Source organism: Aquarana catesbeiana, linkage group LG07 (assembly GCF_042186555.1).
Source record: "Aquarana catesbeiana isolate 2022-GZ linkage group LG07, ASM4218655v1, whole genome shotgun sequence".
In the NCBI taxonomy this organism is placed as follows: domain Eukaryota; kingdom Metazoa; phylum Chordata; class Amphibia; order Anura; family Ranidae; genus Aquarana; species Aquarana catesbeiana.
The window spans coordinates 250,923,014-250,942,901 of NC_133330.1; positions in this window are offsets into that span (position 1 = coordinate 250,923,014).

The window sequence follows — 19,888 nt, forward strand, 5'->3', positions numbered from 1 at the left end:
CAATGGCAGCTCACATATTTCAGTGACTGGTGAACTCAGTGGCTGGCCTAAGAAAACAATGAGTATTTGAACTGATCATGGGCCACTCAAACCTAGAATATAACAATAAAATGGTATTTAGAAAGAAATTTACTCTTAAAGGTAAGCAGCTCATGCTAGTTTTTCATTGAGAAGTTTCCTACCAGATAATGTTGGCCTAAGTTGTCACCAGCAGCCCTGGACAGGAAGCCGTTGACCAAATCTTTCCAATTTGCGATGCACTGAAGTTGACCTGGGTCTTCCACATGACAATCTCATGTATGTCCAGGTGACCCAGCTACAACCTTCATTCTCCTGCAGCAAATCGGAGGGTAGTGAAATTGGTGAAAGCTGTGCCTTTCCCTTTGCGAGGGAAGATTTACAGGTAGATAGTTGGTGTCTGTTGAGGTGTGCCATGCCAGTACAGACAATGCAAATGAAAGGGATAGTAGTACAAAAGTGGTTACCCTTCCTATGCCACCTTAATTCATCTCTGCTCTGTTAAAGGTCTGCCCATAAGACCTCCATAATCATGCCATCACAGTAGTGCACACTAGTTCACTGTTAGTGAATTTGCCATTTACAGCTCCCCCTCATGTTTATTCATTCCTATGGCTTAACCACAATCATGGCAGACACAGCCATCCAAAGGACTATGATAGTTACATAACAGGTGAGGTTGAAAAAAGTCCATCAAGTCCAACCTATGTGTGTGATTATATGTCAGTATTACATTGTATAACCCTGTATGTTGCGGTCATTCAGGTGCTTATCTAATAGTTTCTTGAAACTATCAATGCCCCCCGCTGAGACCACCGCCTGTGGAAGGGAATTCCACATCCTTGACGCTCTCACAGTAAAGAACCCTCTACATAGTTTAAGGTTAAACCTCTTTTCTTCTAATTTTAATGAGTGGCCACGAGTCTTCTTGAACTCCCTTCTGCGAAAAAGTTTTATCCCTATTGTGGGGTCACCAGTACAGTATTTGTATATTGAAATCATATCCCCTCTCAAGTGTCTCTTCTCCAGAGAGAATAAGTTCAGTGCTCACAACCTTTCCTCATAACTAATATACTCCAGACCCTTTATTAGCTTTGTTGCCCTTCTTTGTACTTTCTCCATTTCCAGTACATCCTTCCTGAGGACTGGTGCTCAGAACTGGACAGCATACTCTAGGTGCGGCAGGACCAGAGTCTTGTAGAGCGGGAGAATTATCGTTTTATCTCTGGAGTTGATCCCCTTTTTAATACATGCCAATATTTTGTTTGCTTTGTTAGCAGCAGCTTGGCATTGCATGCCATTGCTGAGCCTATCATCTACTAGGATCTCCAGGAACTTTTCCATCCTAGATTACCCCAGAGGTTCTCCGCCCAGTGTATAGATTGCATTCATATTTTTGCCACCCAAATGCATTATTTTACATTTTTCTACATTAAACCTCATTTTCCATGTAGTTGCCATGATGGAACTAGGGATGGCTGTGTAATGACGGGCAAGGCTGAACAATGAACATTTCCAGAGCAGGGCTGCAGGTAAGTTATTTACTTTGTTGGCTTCATGAAAAAAGTCTTGCACAGGCCCTCTGACTGCTTACTTGCCCATGTGGCCTCATACTTTCTTATGGCTGGCCCATATTTATGATGGACTCAGCTACCCATACAACTTTAGACACAACTGCACAATGAAGATCTCAGAATCCAGGATAAAGGTAAAAACTTTACATTGTGAGTTCCTCTGATGGGGAAAGGAGGAAAATGAGAAGGTCAACAAAAGCAGAGTTGTCCATTAACTGGTCTGGTACTCCTTTGCAGCCTAAAAGTCACAATGGCAGATGTGGTTTCTCATACAGGTGGTGATTAGGGGTTGTGACTCCCTAGTCACTACTGTTGCTAAAAGATCCCTGGACTATGGAAATTCTCATTGTAGGACAATGTTGGCAAAATAAATTACTAGTAGACCAGGTTTCAGGAAATATTTGGCTCCTGGCAAGGATGTGAGATGAGCGCACACCTTTTGGTGCTGGCCTATAAGAATCATGGTGCTTAGCCATAGGTGTGTGCAGCCTTGTGGACTTGTCAGTAGGACAGAGGTTAGTGTCAGTAGGGCAGTGGATGGTGTCCCCCCCCCGCATGCCTATGAGCTTAGCTAAATGTTCAAATGAATGCACTTTGTGTTTTTTTAGCTAGGTTACTTTTTCATCTACATTTTTTTTTCTATAATGCTACAACATGCTTACCTCTGTGAAAACATAATAAAATAATCATTATAATAAAAAAATGGAGCTCTATAGTATCTCTTCAATACTTTGGAGAGAAAAGCGAGTCTTGTTCTTTATAATACAATCATAAAGCCATATAAAAACCTTAAAAAGCTTAAGTTACAGAAATAATAAACATGCTGGATGAATGCAATTGTTACAATGTTTCAATCCATTATGAGGACCTGAGGTTATTAATTTAACAGTTATTCTAAGTCATGTTGGGTATATTGTGTTCAAGCAGTTATTAATTGTTGGCAGAAGTAGCTCGCTAATGGAGGTGAAGGCCGCATTTTGCAGGTGGAACATGCCATTAAGTGATTATTGATTTTAGAGGGGAAAAAAGCAGAAAGTAAAATAAAAAAAAAATAAAAATCTTTTTTTTTTTTTTTGCTTTTTTGCTTTTCTAGTCATAAATGTTCCTGAAAGCTCCTGCAGTGATATTACGTGTTTATCCCTGATGTAAATGCATCAAGGCGATATATATAAGTAATCCGTGAAATATTACCCACCACAGCTGCTTTTAAGGACAGTGTATGCTGTAAATCTGATTTGACACAGTTCACTAAACAACATCTATTTAAAAGAGGTTCAAACCAGTTAGGTGGAGTAGCCTACTCAGTGGAGTAAACATATTTTCTTGGTGTAGGTTTCTGTCACTCTTGCCCCGAAGGTTTACTGTTACTGGATATATTGTGTTTTCTAAAACAAGCATACTTGATGTCACTATTTTAAAATGACAGGGCGGACGAATTTATAACTTCAAGAAATGTTTCTACAAGAAAAATGTACATGCAAGAGGACCTGTCCTTAAAGTTTATTTCCATTTTAACAGCCAGATTGGGATAACACTTACTTTATATTTGTTACATGTCCCATTCACATAACTTAACTTTAAACAAAGAAATTTACAGATTGCTTAGGCTCCATCAGTGGCGTCTCCAGCTTTCATATTTAGGGGGGGGGCATATGGGGGGACAGTGACAAAAGTAGGGGAGCAACTATAAAATGCAATTATATATATATCTATATCTATATATAGATATATATATCTATATATCTATAGATATATAGATATATATATCTATATATGTATATATCCTGGGGCCCTTTACTACGATCCCACAACGGGCCCTTTCACATGTTCTGCAGTGAGCTCCCTTCCTACTGTATTGGGCCCCCCCCAGGGTGGCAGAAAACAAGAGATATATGTCACCAGCATACCAAGAAAATATAAGGGTCCAAAGCAGTGGGAGAACTATCATGGTTGCAAAGGTTGTCTTTCCACCGGGCCCTGGTGTTCTGCCACTGTGGGGTTCTCCAGCCTCCTCTTGCTGTCCTGCCCCTGCTATTGACAGTGCTGGTCTGGAATCTCTTGGAATTTACAGGCTGGTTCTCCCATCCTAAGGACGAAAGAAATCAGTCTGTTTTTTCAGTAACTGAGAGTCCTGGCAGAGTCCTTCCTGCAACTCGCTCTTCTCCCTGCCAATGAGGATGCAGGGGAAGGAGCAGATCGGGCGGCCGTGGTTGTGTGAGCACTCACATTATGCAGTGTCAGCGAGCAGAGGGAGGGGGGAGGAATCACCCACAGGAGCTGACTGGGGACGCTCTCCCTCTCAATAGAGACTGTGTTACTCCAGCGGCGGCCCGAGTAAGATGTGGTGCATGCAAACAAAAAGACATTGCCTTTTTGTAAAAAAAAAAAAATTTGTTGGGGGGTCAGGGCCCCCTCTGGCCCCCCCCAGGGACACCATTGGGCTCCATTCACACTTGTGCAACTTATCATGCAACTTTGGACATCAAAGTCGCATGTCAAGTCATTCTCCATGTTTTCCAATGATAACCATTCATATATGTGCGACTTATAGAGGTTGTAAACCTCCAAAAAACAAAAAAAAAAACCTGCAAGTCAAAGGCATAATTAATTATTATAGGCTTACCTGTAGGCCTAATTAAAGAGCAAGAATTTACTTTCTCTTTAAACTTACACGGGACCCCCACCTTGCCCCCCCCCCCAGTCTCGCTGACCTGCATGGCGGCGATCTCCCGTTCTGAGCCCCAGTGTAGCCTCCTCACTGCCTCCGGGGATTAGAAATCGCCGGAGTTTAATCTCCTAATGGTTCCCCATCAGGAGGTATGTTTTGGAGCATTCTAATTGGTCGGCGCGGTCACATGGGCGGCACGGGCCAACCAGAAGCCGCATAGCCCATCCTCTCTGCGGGGAAGAAGAAGAGAGAAAGCTGAGAGGATTTCTAAGAATTGGAGCTGTGGGGTGGCTATATCGGGGCTCAGAGCGGGCGATTGCCGCCATGCAGGTCAGCGGGACTTGGGGGGGGGGGTGATGTGGGGATCCTGTGTAAGTTCACCTTATAGATTATTCTGTAAAGGTGAACTTACACTTTAAAATTGCAGCGACTTCAAAGTAGTTTATGCACTACTTTGGTCCGACTTTTATCAAACTTGAGGTCAATACAGTTGACTTCAATCTTCGATGTTAACCCTCAAAAGTTGCATTAAAGTCGTACCTAAATGTTATACAATGCAACAGTTGTGCAACAGTTGTCAATTATCACTGGTCAAAGCCAAAGTCATATCCAAGTTACACCCATCCAAAGGCGGCGCAACTTTGGAGTCGTACAAGTGAGAATGGAGCCTTAAGGCCCCTACACACGATCGGACTTTTTGACAACAAACATGCAAATTAGCTGTTTTAAGGCAACATCCGACTGTGTGTACGCTCCATCGGACAAATTTTTTTGGTTTTCATCGGACAAATGTTGGCTGTATGAACAGATAAACTTGGCGGCAACAAAAGTCCTACGTCGGCAAGTCCGATCGTGTGTACACAAAACCATCGGACTTTAGTACAAAGTACAAACACGCATGCTCAGAACCAATGCAAAAGATCAGACAACAATACAGAAGTTGACCAAAGGGTGGCGTCAGAGAATTGAACGTCCTCTTTTGAAGTGTCCTCAGTACGTTGAAACCTCACTACGTTCGTGTTTGTTGCCTAAAAAGTCCTGCCGTGTGTATGCATACCAAGTTTACGGCCAACGCCCTTTGGACAGAAATCCACGGAAAAGTCTGTTTAAAGTCCGATCGTGTGTACGAGGCTTTAGATTGTTTAGATGCTCTTTTCTGTATTTTTAGCAAGGAAAATTCTTGGTAGTTATCTATGTTTATGAGGGGGCAGAGTAGCTGTGTTTGTCATAATTAATCCTGTCTTTGTGCAGACAGATCTTCATTATCAATTGTAGCTAGATTGAAACACTGTCTGTCCTAACAAAGATAGGGACTGGGCTTCTTGCATTGTATGTTAACCGCTTCCCATCTAGCGTACCAGCTGGAAAGGAATGATGATATGTTGATCATCGGTGCAGCTGCAGGGATGATCGAGGTTTAATTTTTTTCAGCCAGCAATTCCCTTCATTGTAAAATGAATCTTAACAGCTAAAGAGCTGCTGGATTACTTTTACAGGCAGCGGAAGGGTGTCCGAACCCTCCTGCTACTGCCGCCTTTACTGGGCTCTCCCGAGCAACAGAGGAGCGCCGTAAGCATGCGATCAGTGGCATCCAGTTCCTGGGACAAAGTAAAAGGAACTGATGTTGTCCCACCCACTGTGAGATGTCAGAAACTAGAAACAATGAGGATTAAGGTCCCTTTCACACAGACTTTCAGATCGGGTCCATCTGTCAGTTTTTCAGGCAGCCCCGATTGGAACCTCCATTCTTCTCTATGGAGAAGAATATGGAGGTATGAATCCGTCAGACTTTGGTGTGATCATGTGTAGGCAAGTACGTTCGTTAAAAAGTCAGTCGGAAGTCCGTCAAAAGTCTGTCAAAAATCCGCCAGAAAGTCCGTCGGACCAGTCCGGTCGAAAAGTGCGCCCGTGTCTACATGGCCTTAGTCACTTCTGGTTTTGGTTCTTTGTTTATCTGCATGTTACCGACAAGTGAAACAGTCAACCAGACCGATCTGTGTCTGATCGGCTGCATTAGAGGCCAGAGGAGAGATCATCCCTTGTGATAGCAATAAAGGTGATTAAAAAAAAATGCAAAACAGTGTTATTTAAAAAAAATAGAAAAAATAATAAAATTAAAAAAAATTAAAGCGCCCCATCCCCCCCACGCTCGTGCACAAATGCGAACGCACGCGTCGGTGCTATACACATATGTAAATGTAGATCACACCATGCGAGGTATCTCTGTGAATACCAGAGTGAAAGCAATAATTTAGCTCCAGACCTCCTGTGTAACCCTATACTAGTAACATGTAAAGTGTTGCCTATAGAGGTTTTTAGGTACTGTTGTTTGGTTTAATTTTAAAGCTTGACATGTTTGGTATCTATTTACTCAGCGTAATATCATCTTTTAAACGTTACCAAAAATTGGGTATTATGGGGCGGAGCCGGCAGCCAGAGCGGATGGTAGTGTGAGGAGAGAGCTCTGACACAACGGCTTCTACAGAGCGGCTCACAGCAACACTACACCCTGCAAAATACATCCACAGAGAGGGGAGACACAGTGGAATCCAGCGGTTAAGATGTACAAAAGAAAAGCGAGAGAAGCACCGAAAAAACTGACCGATTTCTACCCCCTCACGGCCGGCCGAGATTTCCAAGATGGCGCCCGCTCCGAGAATAGAAATGCGGCATCCCCTGCACACTCCTGCAGCCATCCGTCGCCATCCTCGGGTGAGTCTAATCTCACACAGCATCCACCAACATCCTCACCCTCTGATAGCCCAGTTAAGCAGAAAAGGAGGATTGGGGTGGAGGAGGAGAATCAGGATGAGGCAGGGGCAGAGGAAGACATAATGGAGGATTCATCCTCTCATAGCCAGCAATTAGATGCCTTTCCCACATCAGGGCAGCCCATCCTGGATACCACAATGAAGGAAATGTTATTAACCCTCAGGGGGGCCCTCCAACAGGATATGTCAGCATTTATGCACACTACAAAAAAAGAACTGTCAGCGATTGGTAGCAGAGTAAAGTATGTGGAAAAAAAAATGGAAGAATTTACACTAGCTCATAATGAGCTGGTGGATGCGCACTTTGATGTAGAAGATGAGATAAAATCTATGCGCCTTAAAATGGCGGACATCGAAGACAGGGCACGAAGGAACAACATAAAGTTCAGAGGGATCTCTGAATCGATCAAACCAGCAGAACTTACGGCGTACCTCCAAAAGCTCATGACCACGGTTCTGCCGTCCTTGGGGCCTAACGACATAATCATAGACAGAGCCCACAGACTGCCAAAACCCTCATTCCTGCCGGACCAAATTCCCAGGGATGTCATTGCTAGGATCCACTTTTACCACATAAAAGATCAGCTGATGCGATTTGCCAGACAGCACCCCACACTCCCTGATCCATTTACCGGAATCGCATTGTATGCAGACTTATCGCAAGCTACACTAACGGCAAGGCACAACTTAGTCCCTATTACAAAAATCTTACGCAATCACAAGATTCTGTATAAATGGGGATTCCCTGCCAAACTGCTGCTAGAAATGCATGGCGAATCGCACGCAATTACTTCACTGGAAAAAGGAATGGATCTCCTCAGAAAATGGCGACTTCTACCGCTGGATGGAGAAGCTGCAGACCCTGATCCACTGCTTGACAGACGAAACAACTACCGTCAACAAAGAAGAGGCAAGTAAATTCTACTCGGCTACACGGCCGTCTCAGTAGATGGCTTTTATACACGTGTGGCACATCTCTCAGGATCATCAACCCCTGATGCCTTCCAAATCTTCCATGTTCTCAGGTGTAGACTCCAGAAGCAGCCGTTGTTCGGCTAATATGTTTCTTAGATATCCCCCTTCTTCATTTACAGGATGACACCTGTGACCTGTTCTACACAAACTTTAAAGTTTGATTGGTATATATTGCTGCAGAAGTCAGCTTGGTTTTTTGTTCATGTTTTTCTTTTTCTTTTTACTATTCTGACTTTTTTTTCAGAATATTTATTTCAATCCTTACACATACCCAACATCAATCCAAGAGCATATTGTTTATTGATCTTCACCACTAGATGGCAGCAGCTTGTACTCATTGAATGGAATGAATCTTAAAATAGTATATCACACAATGTGAGAGGTCTAAACAGCCCCTACAAGCGCAGGGCTATGTGGAAGTCAGCTCTGGACCTGAAATGTGACATCCTATGTGCACAAGAAACACACTTCGCCAGCAGCAAACCTCCAAAGTGCACGCACAATAAATTTTCCAAAGTATTCACCGCTAATGACACTTCAAAAAAAAATGGGGTATTGATCGCTATTAAGGATACATTAACCTTTTCTTTATTGCAGATCCATAATGACCCCCATGGACGCTATATTATTTTGATCGCAGAAATAGATCGGGTCCTCTACACACTGGTAAACTTATATGCCCCAAATGTTAAGCCAATGAAGTTTATCCGTAAGGTTGTTAAACATGCCAAATCCTTGCAAAAGGGCAATCTAATAGTGTGTGGGGATTTTAATATGGTCATGAATGAGGAATGTGACTCCTCCTCGGTGGCTCTGAGGAAGAGGCCCTCTTTAAGCACTTGGTGTCATGAAGAAAGGCTCTTTGATCCCTGGCGCTGCCTTAGATCCACCGAGAGGGACTACTCTTATTACTCTATGGTGCATAATAGCTACTCTAGAATTGACTTTTTTCTAACAGATATGTATACCCTGCAGAAAGTGATTAAGGCTGATATCTTCAACATTACGTGGTCTGATCACGCGCCTGTGGCCATTGAGGTTGAAACTAGCAATAAAACATCCCACAAACCACTATGGCGTAACAATACCTACCTACTGTCTTGTCCTCACATTAAAGAGGAAGTAGAGAAGAAACTTAAAGAATACTTTAGTATCAATGCCAATGGGGAATGCTCCCCAACAATGATCTGGTGTGCTCACAAAGCATACGCTAGGGGTATTCTTATTCAGATTGCTTCAAGAGAAAAGAAAAAGAAATCACATCGCTTAGCGAAACTCCATAAAGATATTGCAGATCTAGAGGCTCAACACAAGGACCCCAACACCGCATCCCCCAGTATCTTAAAATGCCTTAATTCTTGTCGCGAAGAACTACGACAAGAACTTAGGGCAGATTACGATCTATATTTCAAAAGGCTGAAACTATCATTTTACTCCCAAAGCAATAGGGCAAGCAAACTTCTGGCCTCGCAAACTAAAAAAAGACATGCAAAAGCCAACATCACTCATATTCAACATCATAGCTCTAATACCACACTCCACAATCCTAAGGACATAGCTAATGCCTTTGGAGATTACTACAAAACCCTTTATAATCTCAAAAAGGATCCATCCACCTACCAACCCACAGATAAAGAGATAGATAAGTTCCTTCAAGGAATCCAACTCCCATCAGTAGACTCAACAACTCTCCAAACCTTAAACTCCCCAATCACCGATGCAGAAATTGAGGCAGTTATTAAAACTCTCCCCATGCATAAATCCCCGGGAGCGGACGGTTTTTCTGCTGAGTATTACAAGGCATTCAGCTCCCTGCTCGCACCGAAACTAGTAGATGTTTTCAATAAAGCAGCCATAGGGGGATCCTTCCCAAAAGAAATGCTCCAAGCAATAATAGTAACACTACCCAAACCCGGCAAAGACAACTCCCACCCCCAAAATTATAGGCCAATATCCTTACTCAATTGTGACCTAAAGATATATGCGAAAATATTGGCCAAGAGGTTATTAGAAATTACCCCTTCCCTAATAGGATTGGATCAGGTGGGATTTGTAAAGGGCAGACAAGCACCGGATGGAACTAGAAGGATGTTAGATCTACTAAGATACGCAGAACTTAATCAACTACCAAGTATTTTTCTTGCATTAGACGCCGAAAAGGCGTTCGATAGGGTGCATTGGGGTTACCTATCGAAAACTTTACAAAAATTTGGACTATCAGGAACAATACATTCGGCAATTATGTCCCTATACTCGAACCCATCCGCCCAAGTCTATACCTCTAGTCTCCTATCTGATCCTTTCCTACTATCTAATGGTACACGACAAGGTTGCCCCTTATCACCAATAATCTTTTCACTCATTATAGAACCTCTGGCACAAAGCATTCGGTCCAATACTTCCATCAAAGGCATAAATATAGGTAAAGAGAATCATAAAATAGGACTCTTTGCCGACGACATAATACTAACCCTATCCGAGCCAACAACCTCTATACAAGAAATTAAAAAACTATTGCATAATTTTAGTAAAGTCTCCTTTTACAAAATCAACACAAAAAAGTGTTTTGCTTTAACACTCAATATACCCCCAGATGAACAAAGCACGATTAAACATTTGTTTCCCTGTAATTGGGACCCCCCCTCAATTACGTATCTTGGTGTGCAGCTCACCTCCTCTTCCGCTAAACTATACTCCAGCAATTACGCTCCTCTACTTACAAAGGTGGAAGAAGAAATGGCCCAAATAGGTAAACTGCATTTATCATGGCTGGGGAGGATAGCTGCATATCAAATGCAAATATTACCTAAACTTCTATACCACTTCAGAACTATGCCCATACCTCTCCCTCAAACATTCTTCTCACAACTAGCGAAAAACTTAAATAAATTTATTTGGGCAGGAAAAAAACCTAGAATTGCACTGACTCATCTATATAAACCCAAACAATTAGGAGGAGCAGGTCTCCCAAATGCACACACTTATTACCAAGCTGCTATATTGGAACAAACCCGATATTGGTTTGCATGCCAAACTGACAATAAATGGTCTGAATTAGAACAAGAGATTACTCCCGGACATAATCTACCAGCCCTGGTGATAGCAGCTGGCATACACCATAGACCAATCACTCCACTATACCCTACGGTACAAGCTTCTATAACAGCCTGGTCCTCCTTGCTAAGACAACCATTTAAGGATACTCCTATGCAGGTAATACAAATCCCTTTGGCATCATACGAATACTTGATCCCAAACATTTCGACCCATACTTTGAAAATTAGAGGGGAACATTTCCACACACCTGACCTACAAGGACAGGAAACATTGGAAAATTATCAACTGTTTCAAATAAAGCACTACCTAAAACAGAATAATTCTAGACCACTTAGACTACCCCAAATACTGTGGAACTATCTAGTAAACAAAAACCCGGGGAAAAACAAGGGAATATCGTTATTCTACAAATTCGCTACCCCTCTATACTTCCAAGCTAAATTGCCTAACATGAGAAAGTGGGAACAGGACCTCAAAAAGGAATTCCCATTACATCAATGGCAAATAGCGGTGAAGAGCAATAGTAAATCTTCAGCGTGCATAGACCACTGGGATAATGCATTGAAGATACTACACAGGTGGTATCTTACTCCCCTTCGTATTCACAAAATGAATCCAAGTTCTCCCCCAATATGCTGGAGGAAATGTGACAACACCGGCAACCTTCTACACATATTGTGGAGCTGCAAGGTAATAAAACCTTTCTGGCAGAAAGTAGCTTCCATCATCCACACAATTACCAACACCACGAGCCCACTAAATCCTGAACTTTCCCTCCTTAGTTTGGGCATAGACAACTTTCCTCATTTGACGAGAAAGGTTGTTATAAATATCCTAGTTGCAGCACGCATATCATTAGCAAGAGAATGGCGCTCTCAATCACCCCCAAAAATCGAAGAAGTAATTTCCAGAGTGAATGCCCACTACACAATGGAAAAAATGCTAGCGTATAAGGAAAGAAGAGTCCCAGCCTTCCACAAACACTGGGAGGTCTGGAAATCTTCTCAGTATGCTCCCTCTCACTTGTGAAACCGAGTACTGTGTTTCATGATATTTAGGCTAAACGACTAGGCTTATAGTGGTAAAAATGTTTAAATAATTAGATAAAGCAATCAGAATATCAATAAACAAGTCGACATCATTAGAAGTAGTCAAACCAGAAAAACCATCCCAGACTATATTATTAAGTGACTGCTCTAAAAGGTATGTGTTTTCTGTTCTTAATGTACTAAGAATATATCTATGTTTGAAGTTCATAAGATAGCTGTCTACAAAGTTCAATATGAATATATATAGCATTTCCTCACTATTGACCCTCATTAAGGTCAGTAGAGGGCTGCCTGGTTTAAGACTACTAGAGGTTCCTGCTCATAGTCTGTACCCAGTCGGGGTGACAGGGCCTACCTCCTGTTGAGGTCATTAGCTACATGGTTATAGGCGGCTCACGTAGAGTTATCTCTTTGTGGAATTATGACTGTCAGTCAATTCTCACCCTGTTTATGTCTTATACTGTAAACAATGCTTTGTACTTCATGTATAAACTGAAATTCTTTAATAAAAATCTATGGTTAAAAAAAAAAATTGGGTATTATATTGTATTTTTGAGCATTAAAATTAATTAAAGTGTATTTTTCCAAAAATCCATGCAAATATTGTATGACAAAAATATGCAACACCCACCATTTTATTCTCTAGGGCCTCTGCTTAAAAGAATATACAGTATATAGCGTTTGGAGGTTCTAAGTAGTTTTCTAGCAAATAATGATGTTTTTTACATGTATGAGAGGGATGTCAGAATTGTTCCAGACTGGAAGTAAAGTGATACTAAAGGTTCATTTTTTTAAATGAAAATAAAAAAGATGTTATACTTACCTGCTCTATGCAACGATATTGCACAGAGTGGTCCCTTACTTCCTCTTTGGTGGTCCCCTGTCAGCGTTATCCAATTCCTTCTTCTTCCTTGTGCCTCCTTGTTAAGCTAGGTGCTATGGAGGCACCCGTGTGCACACACTCCTGAGCTGGGCTGTGTTTGTCCATAGACATGCACAGTGCCCATAAGCCACGCCCCCATTCCTTGCTAATACATGTGTGAATCACAGCAGCAGGAACCTAATGCAGCGTACACACGGACTGGTCCGACGGTCTATCCGACGGACTTTCGGCGGACTTCCGACGGACTTTCCCAATGAACGGACTTGCCTACACACGATCACACCAAAGTCCAGCGGATTCGTAGTATCACATCACGTGATCATTTTGAAAAAGAAAAGTTCCTCTTTCTTTCTATGACAAAAATTGCTGCCCTACAGTTCCCAACCAAGGCAGCCCAGATCATATGATCTCTGGCTACTAATCATTGATGCAGAGAGCATTTCCGGTCAGAGGGTGTACATAGATAGGTAGTGCAATGTGCATAGATTATTTAAAAAGAGAAAGAATGTATAATTACAGTAAACTGAGCTCTTTCTTGTTTTTATTTTTTGTTAAAATGATACAATGGATGACTCTCTCCAGTCCAAGAGTACCAAAGAATATAAACGTGCCATTCCAAATTGGCATTAGCAGAACTGTTGCTGATAGAGTAAGTAAAGGTTAGAGAGGGGAAGAGTCTATGCTGGGCATTGCATTTTACATCTCATAGTCTTCTCTTTCCCAAAGTTAAGAGCACAATAGAGGTGCCAGCAGTGCACATTTGATTTTGTGTAAAGACAAACACTCACCGGCCACTTTCTTATGTACACCTTGCTAGTACCGGATTGGATCACATGTTGCCTTTAGAACTGCCTTAATTCTTCACAGCATAGATTCAACAAGGTGTTGGAAACATTCCTCAGAGATTTTGGTCCATATTAATGTGATAGCATCACGTAATTGCTGCAGATTTGTCGGCTTAACATCCATGATAGGAATCTCCAGTTCCACCACCTCCCAAAGGTGCTCTATTGCAGTGGTCATCAACCCTGTCCTCAGGGCCCACTAACAGGCCAGGTTTTATGTATTACCTTGGGGAGATGCAGACTAGAATACTGCAATCATTGAGCAGCAAATTATATCACCTGTGATGTATTTCAGTTATCTTACAAACCTGGCCTGTTAGTGGGCCCTGAGGACAGGGTTGATGACCACTGCTCTATTGGATTAAGATCTGGAGACTGTGGAGGCCATTGGAGTACAGTGACCTCATTGTCATGTTCAAGAAACCAGTGGTGAGGTGATTTGAGCTTTGTGACATGGTGCATTATCCTGTTGGAAGTAGCCATCAGAAGATGGGTACACTGTAGTCATAAAGGGATGGACATGGTCTGCAACAATACTCAGGTAGGCCGTGGTGTTTAAATGATGCTCAATTGGTACTAAGGGGCCCAAAGTGTGCCAAGAAAATATCCCCAACACCATTACACCACCAGCCTGAACCCTTGATATAAGGTAGGATGGATCCATGCTTTCATGTCGTTTACTCCAAATTCTGACCCTACCATCTGAATGTCACGGCTAAATTTCGAGACTCATCAGACCAGGCAACATTTTTCTAATTTTCTATTGTCCAATTTTGGTGAGCCCGTGCAAATTGTAGCTTCAGTTTCCTGTTCTTAGCTGACAGGAGTGGCACCCGGTGTGGTCTTCTGCTGCTGTAACCCATCTGCATCAAGATTCGATGTGTTGTGCATTCAGAGATGGTATTCTGCATACCTTGGTTGTAACTTGTGGTTATTTGAGTTACTGTTGCCTATCATCTTGAACCAGTCTGCCCATTCTCCACTGACATTAACAAGGCATTTTCGTCCACAGAACTGCCGCTCTCTGGATATTTTCTCTTTTTCGGACCATTCTCTGTAAACCCTGGAGATGGTTGTGTGTGAAAATCTCAGTTTATCAGCAGTTTTTGAAATACTCAGACCAGCCCGTCTGGCACCAACAACCATGCCACATTCAAAGTCACTTCAATCCCCTTTCTTCCCCATTCTGATGCTCGGTTTGAACTTTAGCAAGTCGTCTTCACGTCTAGATGCCTAAATGGATTGAGTTGCTGCCATGTGATTGGCTGATTAGCAGTTTGTGTTACCAAGCAATTGAACAGGTGTACCTAATAAAGTGCCCAGTGAGTGTATATGTTAATGTGTCATGTTGGCAAAACATAATTTGGTATTGGATCACTTCTATATTCTTTACAAGTTGGCCACAATCATTAGCCCCATGCTGGTGAAGCCTAGTAGGCCATAACAATTCTGTCCACAGGGCCAAGGCCGTGTAATTTTAAGTAAGTAATGATGGTAAGTTTACAAATACTTTATTCCTGTGTATAGGGTTATTTTCACATCCTGAGCACCCCTTAACTTTTTGGTTACCAACATTTTTCACTAATGTTTTTGTATCACAAAAAAACTATAACTGCTCATGTATTGTATCAGAGGAAGACCAACTTGCCATGATCTGGCTCAAAGTAAACCTGTGCTTTGCCCATACACAGAAAGGATCAATCCTGATCTCTATAAACACATATACGTACCTTCCTTTCACAGTCCTGCTGCTCCATTTAGCTTTCAGATGTTCTTTGTTAGCTAGAGTTGTAGCTTACACAGAACATGGACTCCCCATGTAACAGCACTGGTTGGCCTGGTGCTGTCACATGGAATGAGTTATGCCGCGTACACACGGACGGACTTTACGGCAGACATTGCCCGGCGGACTTTTCGATGGACTTTATGACGGACTTTCTGAATGAACAGACTTACCTACACACAATCCACCAAAGTCCGTCGAATTCGTACGTGATGACGTACGACCGGACAAAAACAAGAAAGTTCATAGCCAGTAGCCAATAGCTGCCCTAGCGTGGCTTTTTGTCCGTCGAACTATCATACAGACGAGCAGACTTTTCGACCGGACTCAAGTTCGACGGATTGATTTAAAACATGTTTCAAATCTAAGTCCGTCCAACTTTTGAGAAAACAAAGTCCACTGGAGCCCACACACGATCAAATTGTCCGAAGAAATCCCGTCTGCCGGGCAAAGTCTGCCGTAAAGTCCGCTCGTGTGTACGCGGCATAACATGCTCCTCCATCAGTGTTGCCAACCGTCAGTATTTTTACTGACAGCCAGTAAAAAACAGGCAATTTTCTCCTGACAGTAAATGCCAGTAAAAGGAAAAAGTTGCCAGTAAAAAATATGGCTGTGATATTCGGCCTCGGTCCAGAGCCAGCTGAGACCATCCAAGTCCCTGCTACAATGTTAACAGGCGCTCTGGTGGAGACAGTGCCCAAGCGTGTCCTGTGATGTCATGGTGCAAGGGAGCCAAGCACAGTGGCCAGAGCCTCGTGTGTGGGTCTGCAGGACAGGAGCAGGGCAGGTCGGGAGCGGGACTGTCAGTGCTGTTTAGACGGAAGTGGACTGAAGAGACCAAGAGTCAACTTCATGTGTGTGTGTGTGTGTGTGCCTTCCTATTCTAATTTCTTGCCCTCCTGAGTCCTGTCCCTGAGCTACCTACTTACTATATCTAAAGTAAAATAAGAAATATTTTTTGCCCTAATATCTACCTTAAATCACATTGCTAATTGCATATTGTACTTGTTTGTGGCCTAAATACTAAAATTTGCACTTATTTTGCACTTAAAACTGTAATTTTGTAACTTTTGGAAATGTCAGTAAAAACTTGGCTGTGCCAGGAAATTTTGGGTGTCATGTCAGTAAATTTCAATCTGGTAGGTCGGCAACACTGTCCTCCATACCTGTAAGCAGTACCGGGACAAGTTTATCTAGCACCCAGGGCAAGGATGTGGAACTGCACCCCCCCCCCCCCCCCCACTGGTAATGCATGCCATAGAATGAATTTACTGCCCTGTGTCCATTGTCTGCCCCTCTACTGTGCCCAGGGAAGCTGCCCCTCCTGCCTACCCCTTTTCCCAGCCCTGCCTGAAAGTACAGAATTTTCCAACTGCAAGTAACATAGCAACATTTTATTTTACCGTCCTTACAATTTTTAGGATTTTTAACAAGCCTAAATAGCTCCAAGAAATATGTCTGAATATTGCTGATTCTTGAGCTAAAAGTAAAATAAAGCAAGAAGCCTATAAATCAAGGATGGGCCCCTTAATTACTCAAATTATTGTTGCATATCTTTAGTTAATGAGCTACAGGACAATATTTTTTTATGTAGTAATCTATGTTAAAAAAAAATCAAATAACTTTAATTAAAAGAAAAATATATAATAGCTTGATAAAAAAAAGAGAAAAAAAACCCACAAACTCAAGTCCTCATAATTTATTTTTATACATTCATCATAACTGTGTAAATAAATTATCTTATTGATGCCATGTACAGTAGGTGGGGAAAACGAGTCTTGCAGTCAAGCAAAATTCCTTTGCAATATTTGGAGTGAACAAGATTGTAAGGCTGGTTGCAAGATGTAGGTGCAGTCTTGCTTAATTGGTCAGTTAAAACAGAGCATGCACTAAACTATTGTAAGTGCTATTTAATAAAAGCCTACATCACCACCATGTAAAAACTAAAACCTAAAAAAAAAAAAATAACCCTAAAGAACTGAACTATATTTACTGCTATGTTTAGTGACTGGTAACGTCATTCAACCTTCCTGCAGCCTCCTGGAAAACCAGGGGAGGCCAAATCTTCCAAGAATGCACTCTTTATATTCTAGGTGTATAGGGAAGAAGTTAGATTCCCACGATGCATCAGGAGCTTCCTCTATTCTATTATATGGAATAGCTCTGCTATCATCAGTAGGATTTAGTGGCAGGGTGGTCGCAGACTCAATTAGTTCTGATGATACAAATATTGAGAATAATGAGAATAATCAGATCAAACATGCACATCTGATTTCCAGGCCGCAGTGGGTCTCTATGGTGCACTCCTGGATCAGATGGTTTAAGCGACCACATCTTCTATGCTGATGAGTTGGTGGACAATGACATGCATTTTTAAGGCCTCATGCACACTGGAAGTTTTTAACACTGCTCCTAGGGTTGTCAGACATTTCTTTTTCCTGCCTCTAAACGGCCCTACATGTTAGCTTATGTGTTCATGCACACATAGGCGTTTTGTGGCAGAAATAAGAACCCACAGCCAGCACGTCCGGGAGCTGTGTTTTTGCAGAAAAAACACTTGAACTCTGTAAATTGTGTCTAAACATGCGTTAACACTAAGTGCGTTTAGCGCTTGGAAGTTAATTCATTTCAATGGCCAGAATTAATTATTATTGTGGCCAATACAATGAATTAACACCCAAGCACTTGATACACTTAAGCGTGCATAAATGCACCAAAACGCATTAAAAGCATTTTTTTTGGTCCCCAGGGGTTCTGCTGCAAATCAACATTGTGGCGGATGTATACCTTCCAATGTTGTTTCCAGTGTTGTCCTCAACAGTCAATACGGTCAGCGTGCATTGATACCTGATGCCTCCTCTGTAGTGTCGGCTCCTGTGAACTCAGAGGGAGGTGCCGGGAGTATTGCAGAGAGCAGGAGTTGAAGAAGTAGGGGACTTCCAATGGCAGCACTGATCACAGACTGTAGGAGGGAGCGTGGAGCTTGAGCACATGGCTGGATAAGGAGATGAGATCCAATGATGAGTCTGTGTAAGGCAACAACGTGATGCAGGCGGAGGGGGGCAGAGAGGCGGTGCATTGTGTGTATAAGGCATGTAAAATTCATGTTAGTAGTCCGCAGGATTCAAAATTGTGTGTTTAGTGGTCTGTGAGGTACTGAAAGGTTGGCGACCACTGCTATACATCACTAAAGAGACTGGAGGAGTGTAGCAAAAGGAACTGTTTGTGACAATTTTTTAAGCAATTATTGGGACATTTGGAGCAATTTTCATGGGTTTTCCCTAGTGTAATTGATTGGTGGTATGAAATTAAAATGTTACTAAACCCACAACAGTAAAATCAGTCTGTATATGCAGAAAAGCATGCTTGTTATAATCACTGTGTAACCTAAGGAGTTAATCCCATGCACTGTGTAAAAAGGCTGTTTGATCCTGTCTTCTCTGATCCTCCCCTTCTTTTACTGTCCCCCCAAACCATCACATGATAGTACAGAACTCTGAGAGCACTCTTCACATGCTCAGTTTGGTGTGTATTGATAGAGTTTGTTTTTTTTCGGGGGGGGGGGCAGGGTGCATGTGATCAGCACAGGGCCAATCGGCACTGCCCAGACAGAGGGTCAGAGGTCATGCAGTCTAATAGGACAGTCAGAGGAGAATGAAAACTCCTCCTACAAGCGTTAACCAGTGACACTGCTAGAAGTCACAAGACTGCTATATACTGCTGATGAGAAAAGATATTTAGCAGTTTATATTTACTAAAATTGCATTTCTATGTTCTGTGTACTGTGGGAGACCAGATATAGTGAATGCAGAGTCCTGGGTTTAGGAACACTTTAAGATACATTTATATTTATCTATTTTTTATAGTTGAAATGTATTGATTATATACAGTATTTTTTATACGTATATTTTAGGTTTATTTTTATAGTCGCCTATTTTTATTACTTTATATATATATATATTTCCAGCACTGCACCATTTTTGTTCAAAGTAGCTGATAGATTACTTTCTGCAAAAGTGTCATAAATTTTATGTGAAAAGTGCCGAAACTCATCATTTTCCATTTCTGATTACCCAGCAATGGCAGCACCAATTTAAACAGTAAAAGTGGTTTGTACAATGTCTCAGTTTGCTCTACAGCACCGATCTTGTCTTGTTCATATGATAGATTCACTTTAAGATGGTTCTGTTCAGTTTCATGTTTATTTCCCTTCCTTCTTTCCTCATAGAACCACATAGAATGATGCATGAGGCATCAATATGTAT